This window comes from Falco rusticolus, chromosome 5 (assembly GCF_015220075.1).
Source record: "Falco rusticolus isolate bFalRus1 chromosome 5, bFalRus1.pri, whole genome shotgun sequence".
Classification (NCBI taxonomy): domain Eukaryota; kingdom Metazoa; phylum Chordata; class Aves; order Falconiformes; family Falconidae; genus Falco; species Falco rusticolus.
In genome coordinates this window covers 61,954,278-61,971,448 of record NC_051191.1, presented here as the reverse complement: position 1 = coordinate 61,971,448, position 17,171 = coordinate 61,954,278, and the positions used below count along the sequence as shown (strand labels likewise).

Sequence of the window (17,171 nt, the reverse complement as noted above, 5' to 3'; positions counted from 1 at the left end):
ACTCTTGACTCTCTTGCAAGTGACCAACAAAGGGAGGGCTTGCAGTTCTGGTTACCTCTCACCTCTGCTGCCAGAGTTGCCTGAACATGCTTGCAAAATTATATTGTGCCCCAATAAGGCTACAGCAACTGTCTACCTTCCTAGTGCTACTTTGGTACCAGCTGGTCTCTGCTTTTTGTACCCACTCATCCTTGCCCCCTGCTTCTCTAAGAAAGACACTAGTGCTGCATATAAAGTAACTGTGTGTTCAAAATAAGAAACCATAGCCTTTTTTAATATGTTCTTTAGGAAGATGAATTATCCATAAAAAGACAAGCACATTTATTTTAAATAAAATGTCTGCCAAGGTGACATTTGCCAGTTTCTGGTACGATGGGGTTATTTTTGAGTGTGGAACTTTTCTCCCAGAAATGTAGAACTTTGGATTATTTTTTTGAGAAACAAGAGTCAGATATTGAACAGATACTCCAGAATGTAGAAGTCTTCTTAAAGCCTGGTTTGGATGATGGAGTAAGAATGGACAACATGGGCTCTTCTAAAAAGTATGCCCTAAATCAAAAGCGAGGAATTAGAATTTCCATTCACATTGAAGAATTCCTTCTTATAAGTCCAGTCTTTCAGCAGGGTCTGGACAGGCTCATCCTTGCAGACTCTTTCAGATGTACTCTGATAGTAGAAAGAATAGAATGAGGAATTGGTCCTTTAATACAACACGACACAGTTTACAAGGCCAGCTACAATTTCACATGTCCAAGGTAGGTAGGTAAAGGCCAAATAAATACCTGGAATAATTACTCAGCAGGGAGGGTTTTGCAGGGAGTGGGGGGAAAATAATTCTGGCAGTAGTCTCAGATAAGGAAGATGTGGGCAACCAAGCCATGATTCTTTCAAGCATCAGATTATTGCTTTGCAGAATGTTCACAGTAAATCACTCCTTCCATCAATGCATATAGGGATATTAAGGGTTATAAAATTCATTTAAGAATTAAGAAAGTAGCTCAAAATGAGGCTCCAACAGTAGTCTGAAATGATTAAATGAGCCAGACCAAAGTCTTAAGACTGGGAAAATAAGAATTAGGAGAAAGAATTGAGATGAACGGACAGTATTTAAAAGCACAGATTCTAGAAGACCTGTGATGAAAATTAAACTCGGGAAATATTTCATACTTCAAGAACACAGAATTACAGATCCTGCTAAGGTAAGATAGATTTGAGTCTTTGGTAGGACATTATTGCTTGGAATTATCTTTTCTCACCTCCCTTAAGATTCTGTGTTTGAGTGAGTTATTCCTAGCACTTATTTGGAATCTAAGGTCTGGAAATTCTTCTTTGCTAAAGAGATTTTTCTGGGGAAAAAATTTGCTATGTTGCTATCTTAGTTTAATTTTTTAATGTTCTGCCTGTCATTGTGATGTTTAAATACCATATGCAAAATAAAAAAAAAAATCAAGGCAAACAGATGACATGGAACTAATGAATATACCTGAAAAATGATGCCTTTATGTAAGCAAAACTCTATTTTAAAGAAAGCAATATAATAATTAAAACAAGAATGAAAATAATACATCTGTAATTTCACTATTTTTCATGTCGAAGACTTAAAACATTTTACACATTGGACAGATATGTAGGAAAATACAGTCTTTATTTTACACTGTGATATCTGTGAATGGTTTTTCTCACGAGTAACTTATTTCAATGTGTAAGACCCCAGTTCTGCAAACACTTCAGTATGCAGCTTAGACCATTTTGTTTAGGAGGGGCACCAACCTAAATGAGTTGCATATTTATGGTCAAATTTCCAAAAAGGGATACAAAAGTTAAAGCTACTCACATATATAATAGGTTCAGTGTAAGTGCTCAAATATGGACAGATATTTATGAGTAAGAATTTTCAGAAGAGTGTTATTAGATCTGAATCTTATTTTAGATTCTGGTCCAGTTTATTACTTTCTGTCCAGAACTAAATGCATGTTTTAGATCTTAGGTCCAAATCTTGCAAATACTTAATGCATGTTTAATTTCACTGTATCTGAAAAAGTTTTAATGTACGTTAATATTAGCAGGATAAGGTTCTCTAGGAAAGGGTGAAAACCTGACTTTCTCATTGAATTCCCATTGGTATCAGCAGAGTCAAGATTTGCACTGGTATCCATGATATATGAGCTTTCATAAACCATAAGGAATACACATATGTTTTTAAATTTTCTTTTTGGACTTCCAGACCACTTTCTTATAATCTTGTATTCTGTTTCAGACTTTGCTTTTTTGGCATATTTCTACTCTAAAACCAAGATGCAAAAAGTTTATAGAAAGTAATAACTATCTGATTTGTTCTCTGAATGAACATAATAATGGGTCAGTAATCAGAGAAAGTACTGTGCTTCGTGTTGTGTAAAGGGGATACATCTGTGCATTTTAGCTGACACATCCCTAACAGATACCCAGATTGCTAATAGCCACAGCTGATTGCAATGCTAGGTCTGAATAAAGAAAATTAAGACGGGCTACCTCAAGATATGCTGGGAAGATGGAATTTCTAGGAGGGTTGCCATGGTTAAATTTGTGATTTTGCTCTAACCTCAGTAATGAAGGAGTTATAACTTCATGACATCTTGAAATGTAGAATTATGGAAAAATTCAGGAAATGGGCTTCTTGCTCAAAGTACAGCCAGCTCTGAGATCAGACCAGGTTGCTCAGAGCTTTATCCAGTCTGGTCTTCAAAACCTCCAACCTCCCTAGGTAACCTGGTCCATTCCTTCACTGTCCTGATATGGAACACTTCTGTGATGAAGTAGGAACTGCTGAGCAGAGTTTACGTGCCTTCTTGGAGCATGCAAGGGAGCAAGAGAAAATGGCTTTTGCACATGAAAGTTTCAAGAACCAGGGTGAGAAGCTTCCCTGGAAGAATACAGAGGAAAGAGAGGTGAGTCTCGATCTGTTTCTGTGCATCCTGTTTCTATGGGTGATCAGAGCTTGGATGTGGAGCAGCTGTAGGGTGCAATGGACGTGATTATTCTCTGCTGGGATGTGATTATTCTCTGCTGTGGTATATCTGCTTTCTTCAAAATAGTGTTTTGTGATACTAACAGTACCTGGAGAGTCAATTTTGAAATAGTGCAATTGAAATATCAAATAATTAACAGAAAGGTTAGTGGTTACTTAGTATCAAAACTGCAAAGCTATTCTTATGCAGCAAAGATAATAGGCAAAAATCATGCTAACATAGTAAGGTTAAATGGACATCACTCAGGTTTTAAAATAGTGGAAAAGAAATTTGAATGCAATTCTGATAACCAGCAGGTGTTTAGCAGATCTACTGAATAGGACATAAATAGTCTTAAAAATGTGTCATTTAATGGTGAGCAATGTACTAAGGATGTAATCAACAACAATACAGATCCCAGTTTTCTGCCAAAACTCATGTGCAGAACAAACAATCCTTTCAGTGCCTTGTGGAAGAAAGTAAAAGTGTTAGTAGAACTAGAATGCACTGAATGGAGTTAGATGCTAGCTGACTGAAGTGATGGTATGGCCACCATACACGTGCATAGAATGAGGCAAAGATATCAAGGTATCTCTTAGCCTTTGAGAATAGATGTGAAGGCCAAATCTAGATTTTATTATTACTACTATTTTATTTTTTAATGTTTCGGGTTTTTTTCTCCAGCCTATGGTTTTGGCATTGTGAGTTAGTCTTCTCCTTGGGCAGATAAATTCAAGTGTTTTCACTGCAGGGTTCCATTGACACATAAGATGTACCAAAATCTCTTGGACTGGAAATAATGATTGATGATGTGCTTACTTGAGACAGAAATTATTAAGTGTTATAAAAATCTATGGAATGTATGCCAAGCAAAAAAAGCTTTACATTGAGTGAGAACTAATATCCGATTGGGATGAGTAAGGCTGGTTGTTTAGGAAACCTACTATGATTTGTGTGTCATGATAAAGGAGTTTGACTGAATATAAGTAAGGTAATTGAACAAGTGGAAAGACTTCAAAAGAAAAAGGCCACCCTGAGATTCACAGAATCACTACAGTTTCTAAGCAAACCTATTCCCTGATTTATCAAAAATATTCCAATGAGTGTATTGCTAGTGGGTAATAGCAAATGCTGCTGTGATTACAAGGGGAAAGGCTTGGGAAAATACCACAGAGGACCTGAAACTAATGTTTCTTAGTTTAACAAAACCCCAATTTGATATAAGTTTGTGTGAATTAGAGTGCCGTTCTGAAAGAGGACAATCTGGGGGCATATCCTTTCAACACTCAGATTGAGCCGCAACAGAACTATATTCAGATTGGGAAATACAACTGCTGGTTATTGGATTGACTTATGAGTGGTTTCATGAATATGTTTGTAAATCACTCGAGGTAAAAACAAGCCATATACCACAGGAATCTATATCATAGAAACCACTGTACAAATAGCCCTTTTACCCTCGGAAAGTGTCCATGAAATTGAAAAAAACCTTTAATTTGAAATCCTGGCTTGAAAAGGGCATGATTAGAATACCCATGATTAGGAGAGGAAACAAGAAGTGGTCTATGAGGGCTCTTTTCAGGGAGATCCTTTGCAAAAATCTGTGCTTAGAAAAGGTGTTGGATGTGTAATGGAACATGGTGATATGGGGAAGGTGTCACTAGGTAGTATCAAAATGTCTCTGCGCTGACTGTTGGAAAAGTGCTAACAGAATTTTAAATAATCTTCTGCTTCTTAAGTCTCACAATGTGCAGCTTGCTTTACTCCAAGGACCTGAGCACATTATCAAGGTTTAAGCATTAACATGTTTCTAAGAAACAGAATGCTGGAAAACAAACAAGAAGTTGAAACAATAGGAAGATCATGCTCACTTTTGTCTGAATTTGATTCATTATTTTTATGGGCTATGTTTTAATGAAAAAGGTCTTGTTTAAATTTAAATTGCTGTATGTTACATTTCATAAAGCAACCATTTATAAATTTGTAGTATAACCCTCCTTCCCCCACGTACAGGATTCCAGATGAATTAATAACCAATTGTGTTCAGCAGTCCATAAATTTCTACTCTTTTTCAGCCAACCTCTTATGAACATTTGCATGGGTTAGCAGAAATAGTTTGGTTATGAGAATATATTCTGGAGAGTTTAATAAATTTATTCACATGGAGCATTATTGCAAAACATATCCTACATCTCACTGTACAAAGATGATGTTAGAGACTTAGGGGAAGAAGAACAAAAGTTTCTGTGCCAGAATGTAATGGGTTTCTTGAACTGAAGGTGGTTAGCCGTGGTTAGCCAAAAGAACTATACATCAAGAATGACGAATAGGGCAGAAAACTTACTCCAAGAATGTACAATAGTTACCGTTAGTGTGTCTGAGAATATTTCAAGCAAAGCAATGGGACTTCTGCTAGGGAATAAGTTGATGTTCTTAACAATGCCCTTTCTTATAAGTACTCATGATGGTGAATGCTCTCAGAAGAGAACATCAGGAGTCACTGGCTTTCTGTTTCTTGAGAACAAATGTAAAGAAGCCAATGCAGCCATTAGAAATGGAAAGCCACAGGAACAGTAAGTATGAACCTCCAGCAGTGCTTCCACTTTGAGTTGGTCAGGCAGATTCATGAGCTTCAGAATGCATAGTGACACTGTGATGGTAAACATGGAGGATCAGAGGTGAATTTTGCTAATAGAGATCCAAAAGGCATCAGTACAGTCTGCTTACGGGTGTGGGGAATTCTGAGAGTTTACCCTGTCTTCTCTTCTATAGCTATTGATTTGTGGTTTACTAATTGCTTGAATTAATCTGTGTTAGTTGTTGGTTTTGGTCGAAACATTTGCTTCTCTTATCTAATTTTCTGAGATTAAAAATATCTGGAGGGTAAGGAGGTATAATTTAGCTACTAAATCCTGTGGTTGGGTCTTTTATGACCCAACCCATATCCGATGGTTAATGCCAGGAAATACCAGCACTCCTTTGTGTTACATTACAATGTGTAACATGCTGAATGAATATTGTCTTTCATTAAATGAAACAATCTTTCAGCAGCTCTTCAAATAAGTCATATCATCAGTAATATTTTGTTCCACAGTAAAGGCAGAGATGCTCACTTTGCAGTTCAGAATCATCGTCCAGCTTCTAAGCCATAATAGTAGGGCTTTTTTAATGGGTAATCTGTTTTGCTCCAATATTACTGGTGCCCACTGGCAGAGGACTACTGGTGTCACATAACCCTAAGGAGTTGTTCGTAGTCCCTCTGGCACATCACACACCTTTTCAATGAAGCAATGTATGTATTTGGAAAAAAACCAACCACTTTTAACTCTTCAGTGGTGTTCTGCCTGTGCTGCTTCTTAGATTCAAACAACTTTGCCTAGAATTATTTTAAAATATTTTTCCAGATATATTAGGACAAAATTATGCTTATATCATATTCCTGTATTATTGATCAGTATTCTTAATATTATGAGACAGCCGTAGTCTTTTCCAATAAACTTGTTCTTTAGAGTGTATCTAAGCGATCTACTGCAGAACTTTCCTTCTTTCTGAGTGTACATACGTTCATCTGTGTTGAAAACCTTTAATATATATATATTAAAGTGTATATAATATACTTTAAAGTGTAAACCTGACATTATAGTAAAGAACAGTAGCAATTGTATATCTAGAAAATCAGAAAGTACTTTCTGTTTGTAAATAAAAATGACAGAAGCAGTTTCTCCTTTGCAGATATGGGAAAGAAAAGTAAAATCTGGTCCTGACGGATTCAGAAAGGTTAAAGTGTAGTATTTTACCTTTATCAATGGTGTAGCAGTATTTGTAACAACTGTAATGGTGAAAACAGTGTCTTTAACAGGGACAATAAACTTTCTGAGGGAAGGTTGATTTAGTTTTCAGATAAATGGGAAAACGATGTACTCTATCACTAAACTAAATTGTGGCATGCTACAGCAACACAGATTTCAGCCTTCAGTCATCAATGGAAATTTTCTTATCTCAGTTAAGAAATAAAGGTAAGCTAAACCATATTTATTTGTCTGCCAATTCTGAGATGTTTAGGAAAAAAATGGAAATTCTGCATGCAGTCTGAGATGAACATTATAAGTTATTTTGGGAGCTAGTGAGATAAACCTGACTGTATTTTGTAAGTACTACTGCATCAGGTCAGACAAAATCTATCTGTCCCAGTCTTCTTTCCCCAGCAGATGACACGTACTTAGGGGAAGCATATAAAAAGGTAGTTCACAGACAGATACTTCCACTGGTATAACTCCCTGAGACAGAAGCTTACAAGCCCAGACACTGCTTCTCTGTATTTAATGGCATTTGATTTATTTGCCTTTTATATATCAAAACCCTTCATGAGCCCATGTATGCAATTATTTTTTGTAAATCCTGCAGCAAGGAGTTCCATAGTTAAATTGCACCTTATTAATTACTGTACTTATTTTCATTTACTTCATTTGGTTACTTAACACTATTTTGATGACCCCCCTGGGGTGCTTGTTTTTTTATTTTTTTTTAATTATGAACAGTGACATTCATGACTTTATGGAATGCCTTACATATATTTAGCTTTCATTTTGTGTCTTTTTTATTTGTGTCTTTTTTTTTTCTTTTTTTTTTCTTTTTAAGGCCGAAGAGCTCTAGGCTGCTTTCTCCTTAAACATAGGCTACCCCAAACTTCTGATCCATCTTGTCATCTTTTTTTTGTACTGTTTCTAGTTTTGGCATATTCTCTTTGAGAAGCCACCAGAACTATACTCGCATGGTGGCTTCATGGTGTTTTCTGTTTCGTTTTTTTGACAGCAGATGCTTAGGGAAGTACATTAGAGAAAGTTATCATGAAGAACTGCCCTATTCCCCCAGTAACTAGAGTTTAGCTGGTAGCAGAATAGCTCTTTTGTCAGTTAGAAATGTCTACTGCAAAGACTAACTGCAATTCTCTTATCTGATTTACTGTGTGGGCCTGCATTTTTTCAGAGCAAAAATGGTTGGGTGTAGAAAGGAGGAAAAGATCAGGAACTCCTTAATTTAGAGGAAGGAAGCAGTGTGAAACTCTGGCCTAAAAAGCAAAAATGCAGTCTGGATTAGAATTGTAGAAGTTGATACTATTAATATCTATCTCTCTCTTTTTCTTCTTTCTTCCTTTCTTCTTTCTTCCTTTCTTCTTTCTTCCTTTCTTCTTTCTTCCTTTCTTCTTTCTTCCTTTCTTCTTTCTTCCTTTCTTCTTTCTTCCTTTCTTCTTTCTTCCTTTCTTCTTTCTTCCTTTCTTCTTTCTTCCTTTCTTCTTTCTTCCTTTCTTCTTTCTTCCTTTCTTCTTTCTTCCTTTCTTCTTTCTTCCTTTCTTCTTTCTTCCTTTCTTCTTTCTTCCTTTCTTCTTTCTTCCTTTCTTCTTTCTTCCTTTCTTCTTTCTTCCTTTCTTCTTTCTTCCTTTCTTCTTTCTTCCTTTCTTCTTTCTTCCTTTCTTCTTTCTTCCTTTCTTCTTTCTTCCTTTCTTCTTTCTTCCTTTCTTCTTTCTTCCTTTCTTCTTTCTTCCTTTCTTCTTTCTTCCTTTCTTTCTTTTTTTTTTAATAGCTACTTGGGGCTGGAGGGGGGAGGTTCAGTGGTTGAACCCAAAATAAATAAGTACTTGCGGTCAGCCCAAAATCAAATTTTTGTGTGAATTGAAATAAAGTCATTGCCAGTAGAAATGTTCAAACCCATATGGAGCAAATGCAGTTTCTAGGGTCTGATCTCTACAGGAGAGGCTCTCAACAAATATTCACCTTTTGCAGCATATGCTTTCATGACCCATTATAACCCCACATCCTGTTGCTGTGAATAGGAATAAAGGCTTTGCTATACGTGTTTTCATTTTTCCCTGTTTCTGAAAGAAATGAGATGTTGTTTAACAGCAAATCTAATTTGGATGTGATTACTACTGTTGAGAGAATAAGTGCTGGCTGGCTGGGTAGGAAGCCAAGAAAGGTTTCTAGCCACAAGCAAAGAAAACAACAAGATGGGACTCAGGAACTCCATTCCCCTGCCAAAAAGGTAACACCAAGTTTGAGGGACGATCTCTCTTGCAGGCATAGAGAAAAGACATTTGCATAATGGGTACAGGAGTATGCCACTGATGAATTACAGTCCCAAAAGTCCTGTAAGCAAGTGGGAAGAGGTCATAAGCATATGGCATTTGTAATGAAAAGACAGACAGGAAAGGCACAGGACTGTTGTTATTTCTTTAAGCTTTTGTTTACCTGCAAAAGAATCAGGGGCTTGTAATTCCTTTCTGAGGGAGAAGATTCAGATGCTTTGCTCCATTCACTAGGACAGTCTTGGCTGTCATTGGTCTGGAGTAACTGGGAAAAAGGGCCTCCCCCACCCCCACTGGTACTGCAACTGTATCTAACTCTGAGCAAAAATATCCTAGGATGAGAAAAGTAAGTAACCATACAGTAACTATGTGGTTGGGGGGAAGAGAATGAGGAAATCAGGGTATAGGTTTACCTCCTCACCCCTGCATCCTGGTGATAGAGGACCACATGTGTAAACTAGCAGACTCTAAGCCAGCAAGCTATAACATTTTAGGCACTGATAAGTAAAATATTTAACTCCACCCTGAAATTCCTCTGATTGCACACAGACCCCAGATTCCCAGGTTCCTTAGAAATTTTCTTTGGCAAAAATTTTAATGGCAGTGGAGAACAAGTGCAAGACAAAGTGAATGTAATGGAAGACTGCCAAAAATTAGTGTCCAGCATATGCAGTCAATACGTTGTATAACCTCCATGATTCCAAAAGTTATGTTTCACTTTAGATACAACGGGCTTGCTCTGAGTCAGTTATAATCTCTTCTGCATTGCTTACGCCTCCATTGCATGCTTGTATCGCTACAGTGGCAAACTACAATTTGTGCTAAGCCAAAAGCTAACTGTTGCTTTACGTGCCTGGAGTAGTAGCATGACAGAGAAATATCCCTCAGTTAAGTTGAAATAGAGGATGTTCAGTAGCTCACTGTGGGACTGTGTTACTTATAAAATAGCAGGCATTACTTACAACAAAAAATGTGATTGCCTGTGCGCATCCATTAACTTATAAAGGTTATGAAGAACTTGCGATTGAAATTATTTAAATAGTTCAGTTGGAAATACTTTTCCTTTAGAAGATTCAGCCAGAAGTGAAAAATGGATGTATTTTTAAATTTAAATTAAAAAAAAACCAAACAAAAAACCACTAAAAAATCCCCTACAGAAAGCAAATATCCTTGCAAAAAGTTGTTTTTTTGGTTTTTGTTTTTTCTTGCCAAATTCCCAACTTTCTATCACATAGTTCCAACAAAAATTTTTCAGACAGCCCTAAGAACAAAAAAGATCAAATGAAATCTGTGAAGTGGTCTTAAAACTGAAAGGAGGAGTAAAATCCTACAAAGAAAGAAATTTTAAGCTGTTTGGACCACAAAGGAATATTTGAGGAGTGTACTAAGACTTGTCTGTGTCTTGTTAATTTGCCCTGAAACTGCTAAAGAGCTAATGAAGCAAAAGTTCAACTTGAATAGTTTAATCTAGAGCTGACTGAAAAAATACTTGGAGTAAAACATTTCCATATAAAATGGCTTTTTTCCAAAACCAGAACTTTCAGGAAAAGCTTTCAGTTTCTTTTAAATTCCTATACTTTTATTAGAACCAAATATTTTGCTCTTCTATTCCTCTCTTTTTTGGTTTCTGGTGGGGGTTTTTGTTTGTTTTTTTTTCCTCCCTACACTCTACTTTCTTTTGCCAATGAACGCAATGTAAAGACTGATGTCTAGAGACTCTTCATTCCCAAAATTTTCTGAAAGTTTTTCTTGTTGCTGTGGTTGTTCTTCATTTGTGATCTTCCAAAACATTCAACTCTGGAAATGTTGAAGAGTAACAAAAGGGTGAAAAAATGTGTATTTATTTGTAACCCTGCAACTTTTTCAAAGTAAAGAAAGCTTTGAAAAGTTGCAGGATACCAGATTTTCTGCTGAATAAAATCAGTTGTGTTCACAGGAAAATAGAAATTTAATTTAAAATTTGACAAAACCCTCATACTTCAAACCATATATGAAATAGCAGTATCAATATCTTCTGTAAATTTATTTTTTTTTCCAGAGCCATAGTTTTCAGTGTCAGAAAGGACTGTCAGATTATCCAGTCTTCCTGTAGATTGTAGGCCATAAGATGTCACCGGTTATTCCTGTTTGAGCTTAGTAACTGTGCCCAATTAACATGGTGCTTCTGGGATTGCTAATTGGCCTCCATCTTGTTCATAAACATTCTGAGGTTGGCAGGTGCTGTTGGCAACCATTTGACTTGCCTAATAATCTTGCCATTGGCCAGCAAAGACTGGAGAGGTATAGGCATGCTACATATTTCCCTCAAATCTTACAATGCATCCACAGTAATGGCCAAATTTCAGTATAGACGTGCCTGGGCTCCTTCAGAAACAGTTAGCTTTGATAACAGGATTTGTGGCCTCAAAACAGACCCAAGGACCTGGAGAAATGCTTAGGCATTTGGTCGGCACCGAACTCCAGCCTACTGCAGATGAACTCCTGCCTAAGACATCTCAGCTCTTTCTGTACTTACTGTTCTTACTGCTGAACAGAGATTTCTTTAGGTACAAGCCTAAATATTTTACTGACTCTAAACCTTAGTTAATGTAAAATATCAGTCAGAGGATTAATTGAGATTCTGAGAAAACAATAAAATGGGATAATCTACGGACTGAATGCAGATGAACATGGATGCTAATAGCAAGGTCACACTGATTGAGACATCTGAAGCAGACCCCCAAAGAGGGCGAGTAAATTACCACTGGAGCTTCCTGAGTGGAAGTAGGTGTCAGGCTGTGAATGTGCCAGGATCTCACTGAAATCTCACTACAAATTTCAAGCTTTGCCAAGTTTTCCAACCTGCCAGTTGGCAAGCAACAACTGCAGGACACCATTGCTATGGTCGCACCATGATGAAACCCACTGACTTTGGTGGAAGCATTCTCCTCTGTTTCCCTTGGCTGTGAAAGACTTTGGTGTTCACCATTACTGTTGATTTTATTAGAGAATGGATAGCGGAAAGCCTGAGAGAAGAGTCAAGAAGCACCGAGACAAGACAATGGAATGGGGATATGATTATGAAATTGACAAGAAAGGGTCTTGTGGTATCCTGAATTTTAAGGAATAGGTGCAGGAAAAGTATGTCAAGAGGAGGCAGCGAGTAACTGTGAGACTAGGAAGAAGTCCAAGAATGATACTAGACTTTAAACAATATGTGATCAAGATTAAAAGTTAAAGGAAGAAAACAATTCAAAGGAGCAAGAGAATCAAACAGAAGAGCTTTTTGTAGTTGTGAGGAAGGAGGAAAAACATGTAGGAGAGGAGAATTTAAAGTAGAGAAACATAACATAGGAAAGCGAAGTAATGATTTGAGAAATGTGTGTCAAATTTGATTCAGAAATAATAGCTTTGAGTAGGTGTGAAGGGAAGAAAAAAGATCACAGAGGAAGCATCAGGGGATACAGAAAACACGTGGGGATGAAAAAAAAAGTCAGGAGCTTAGAGAAATATAACAAAGAATTGTGAGGAGGAATATTTTGGGGTAAAAGGAAAGCTAATGCTGGCATGCAAAGGAGCCATTCTTCCCCTCACACACGCACCCCTTATTTCTTCTCTGCTGTTTGTTTATATCCCACTGAGGGCAGTGGGATCTTTCTATCTCTATCAATGCTGTTGAACCTCTAGCTTTACTGGTTTGATAGCCATACCTATCACTGGAAGATTTGATATGCAGAAACTAGAAGAATATGACTGAACACACTGTCAACCACATGTGCTTAGCTAACAGCACAGGAATCAAGCCTAGACTGACTCTAGCAAATTAAGCAATGCCAGGGAATGTTCCTGAGAGTTGAAGACCACTTTTCTCTATTAAATTGTTAGCATGGATGCTGGCAACACTCTGACCCAGGTCAGATAGCACTCTCCTAGACAATTCCCAAGTATGGCTCAGGAGTTAGTGCATGCCAAGGGCAGTTCCCAGTAGGCAGTTTGGATGCACTCACCCCACTTTGGCAGGTAAGGGAAGTGAATGGGACTGAGGCAGCCTGTTCTCTGCCAGATGTACTGTTGGCCAGGGAACATTCCTTAGTACATTTCGTTTACTAGCATGGATGCAGCCAAGGGGTGCATTGTTTCCTCTCTTGAAAAGAAAGGATGCAGCTACTCCTTAGCTTAGAACAAGACCAGCTTTCTTTAGATAGGAAAAGGTAAAGTGTTAGAAAGCTGCTGGAAGAACAGCCCCGAGTCTCTGAACGGGAAGATGCAAGATACACACAGAACAGCAGAGGCACGTCCAGGCAATGGAAGAATAAAAGACTGAAATTAGAAGTGTCTATATAATCTCTGGGAGTGGGGGGTAGGGGACCTAAACAAGACAGAGCTGTATCTGGATGTGCTGAAATCATTGTCTGCCATGCTGAGAAGTATTAGTGCTGCATTTGTACAGGTGATAACATACGGGGTCTTGTCCATGTCAATGCTTATAGGCACTAGGGCAGAATATTATACATGGGAGTGAGCAGCGTTACTTGTTTAGCATCTTCTCTAATGGCTATGGTACATGGAAGTACATGTAGTGCTATATAGGCAGTACACACAGTCTTGAAGCAACATGAATCTAGTGTGAAATGTGCAAATGCTGAACCTGCAAATTGGCAGATGATCTCATGGAGAGACCTGGAAGTTAGGTACAACTAGATCTGCAAGTAAGTACACAGCTTTCAGGTCTCTCCTCGCCTCCTGTGAGCATTAGTTAATGCCTACAACATATTGAAGATTCAAGGTGCTTTATAAACTTAAAAAAATCATTTTCTTTTACTGACTTATGTCAGTTGTGACTTTGTGCCTACATCTGACCAGTCAGCTGAAATAGCATACTGCGTAAAACTAACCTTTAAATGTGAATACTGTGTCAATGAATACAGCCTTCTGTTGTGGGAGAAGTGTTGTTCTTCTGTGTTAGCAAGCAGAGTCTACAGGAAGATTCTGAACTTTTGTGGGACGTTGGAGCACAGTGCTGTGATCTTGTCAAATTAAATCCTCTGGACTTGAATTCCGAATCTCTTTCCATTCAGGTCAAGTACACATGCTTTTCCCTTATTATTGTCATCTGCATGACAGAAACACCTAGACACCCGCCCTGAGATCAGCTCCTGCCAATTCTAGATACTGTATGGTGTAGTCTAGATACTGTACTGTATAGTCCAAATGGCTATGACAAAAAAAAGGGTTATATAAATGCCTTCAGGTGGAAGATCAAGAGCTACAATGCAAGCAGATTAAGATGAAATCCTGGCGTCATGTCAATAAGAGTTTTGTCATTCATTTCCATGTGACCTGGATTTGTTCCCTGGCTGACTTGTCCGAAACTATAGGGGAAGTCTGCATCAGAGACAGGAATTGAACTCTGAGTCCCTGTCTGGTGACATACCCCTTTCTGCCAAAGGGTGGGATGATTTAGGTATGCTCCTAGCATGGCACTTTCAACAAAATGCGTGGAAGCTGTGCGCATCGGAGGCTTACAGGCTTGGGCCATTCAGCCCTTGTACATCCTTTCCCTTCACCTCTTTGTAGAACCTCTGAATTCTGACTGTGAGAGACGAGTAAACTCAGCAGGTTCACAAAGAAGGCATGTATGAACCTTTTGCAGCTCGAGTTTAGGGTTGGAAGGAATCCAAAACCTCAAAAGGAAATTCAGCTGAAATGACCAACTTTTGCCTGGTTTGGGGTCAAACCCTAGTGAAAACAACACTTCAGATGGTTTCTATATAAAAAAACATTAAGCCACCCAGGTTTGTAGAAAACCACCTCAAATTTTCTTACTATACAGCCAGGTTCAGAAAGAAGGTATGGAAAATTGGGTAATACTGCTCAAGTTCCAGGTTGATGGCAAAGGTTCAAAATATTTTAAACTTGCTCTCTGCTAGGTTCATTTCACTTCTAAAGCTTGGCATAAATCCGGCAGCCACCTAAAATGGTGTAGTACCAAGATACTTACCAGACATTTGTAGTGTCTTCTACAAACCATTTGCTAAGCTGACTTTTTTTTTTTTTTTTTTTTTGGCACTTACATTTAAAATTCCTTCCTCAGGTACCTGTGTTGATCCTTTCAGAAAACTCATGACTTCCAGTGTTCCTTGGATTTTTATTCTCGAAAATATAATTCCAGACATGTGCATCCCTGCAAAGGAGAAATTAAATGTTGTCCAAAAGTTCTCCTTCACAGGCCACTAGCCTGTGCCTGTAAAAAGACAAAGCTATAGAAATGCAGTAAATCAGTCACTCTAGTAGAGCTGGAGCTCATGAAATTTTGTTCTTGCAACAGTTGACAGCTTCAGCTTCAGTATTCTATGAGGTCCTTATTTTCTTGGTGAAATGTGAGACAATAAGCCTTTCTGTGGACTAAAAATGTGCTTACTGAAACTTGATAGTGTTAGATAAAGATCTGCAAACAATTATATGTCAGCCATTTAAGCACAGCAAGACCCCTGGAAAAGAACAAATTTACCTCTTGACAGAAAAGGGTCCTGGTTCAAATCTCACTGAAGGTACGTGCACTGCTTCATAGAATGTGAGTACTCTGCTTAGGTCCAAACTAGATAGTCACTAGCTTGTAATTAAGACAAGTTAAAATAATTACTATGGTTTTTATAAAGTCTTTCTTCTTGGGAAACTATACTAATGGTGACACTTCAATGAAGTATTCAAATTTCGGAATTTGAATTCACTAAATATGATTGCAAGCTCCTTTCTGAATGTAAATTTGTATGCCAGACATGCTTGAAGAATTCTGCGTAGTACTAGTAGTCCTAGTACCTCTGGTTCTTGTGCTGCCTGTTATCCATAATGAGCTAAGAAAAGCTACGTGTCATGGCATTTGAGCAATGTTCTTATCACAAATGTGAATCAGGATAGTATCTTTAGTCCAGGAATAAAACACAAAAGCAGATAACAGGGAGATGAAAAGTAACTTCTGCACAAGGCAATACATTAGTCACTCCATGTGTATTTTCAGTAGTCTTCTGGTTGTCCTTAGTATACTCTGAATCAAGAACAAGGTTTTCCTGGGAAAAGCAATATGGTGTTTTCAGTTTTACTCAGTTTAAAGCCTGCTAAAGTTAACAGTAGCAGTTACATTAGATGAATATCATTCCCTTTTATAATGATGTGAAACAAAATTATGGTGGAGGAGAAAGAAATAAGGAGGATATAAATTGTAAGTGAACTAGGTGACATCTAAACCGTAAAAGAAGAGGGCCCATCTTAGATTGTTTTACTTAAGATTTGTATTGTGTTTGCTGTCAGATAATACAGTAGCTGATGGGGGGGAATTACCTGCAATCAGATCCTACAAATATTACAAAAGAGGAATTTTGTCCAACCTATGAAAGTGATAAGTGCTTTGATAAAAGAACTTCTGATTTCATTTCAGTGCTACCATCTGGTGGGCAAAATGCAGACAGCAAAAACCACATTGTTATAACACTGGAACATTCTGATACAGTGAGTTTTTGTTTTATTTTGTGAAGGAAACATAAGATATTAAAACAACTTGAACATCTGGTTTGGGGATAAAGTCATTTTGCAGTGTTGCTGCCAAGCCTCAGGGCCAAGCGCAAAGAGAACAACCTTCCCTTCCAGCCTCTCCATAACGCGTAACACCAAACTGTAAAATTTCATGTCCAACACAAATGAAGAACAAAATACACAGGAGCTATAGCTGTACACATCTAGAGAAATTCACCTGTTAGCTTGAAAGCCAGGGAACTGTATGAGATTAAAGCTGCAGAATTTTAAAAGCCAACAGCAGGGAAGTGGAATCATGTTTATTTTAGTATGGGTAAGTTAAAGTCAAAGTTACATCAGGCATTCTGAGGAAAAGAAGTGGAAAGGACAATCACTAGGAAATCTTTGTAATTAGCTATTGAAAGGCTCTGCTAAGATGCCGTAATGAAGACCAGTGCTGCTTTCTTTGGTACACTTAGAACTTACAATGTGAAGGTGGAAACAAGGGTCAGATTCGATGTTCTACATCTACTGCCTGAACTTTTGCAATCTGGAAGAAGAGGGACTAATTGTTCCAATTTTGTATTACTTTCAAATTAATCTGGCCCCAAACC

General features: G+C 37.8%; 1 long non-coding RNA gene across 1 annotated transcript in view; it reads left to right on the top strand.

Moving 5' to 3' along the window:
• Positions 1 to 17,171, top strand: part of LOC119148295 — a 62,642-nt gene that overhangs the window by 7,208 nt on the left and 38,263 nt on the right. Inside the window, exon 3 of the long non-coding RNA XR_005104359.1 lies at positions 2,744 to 2,927. This is a non-coding gene — a long non-coding RNA (uncharacterized LOC119148295). The remainder of the gene's footprint in view (positions 1 to 2,743; positions 2,928 to 17,171) is intronic.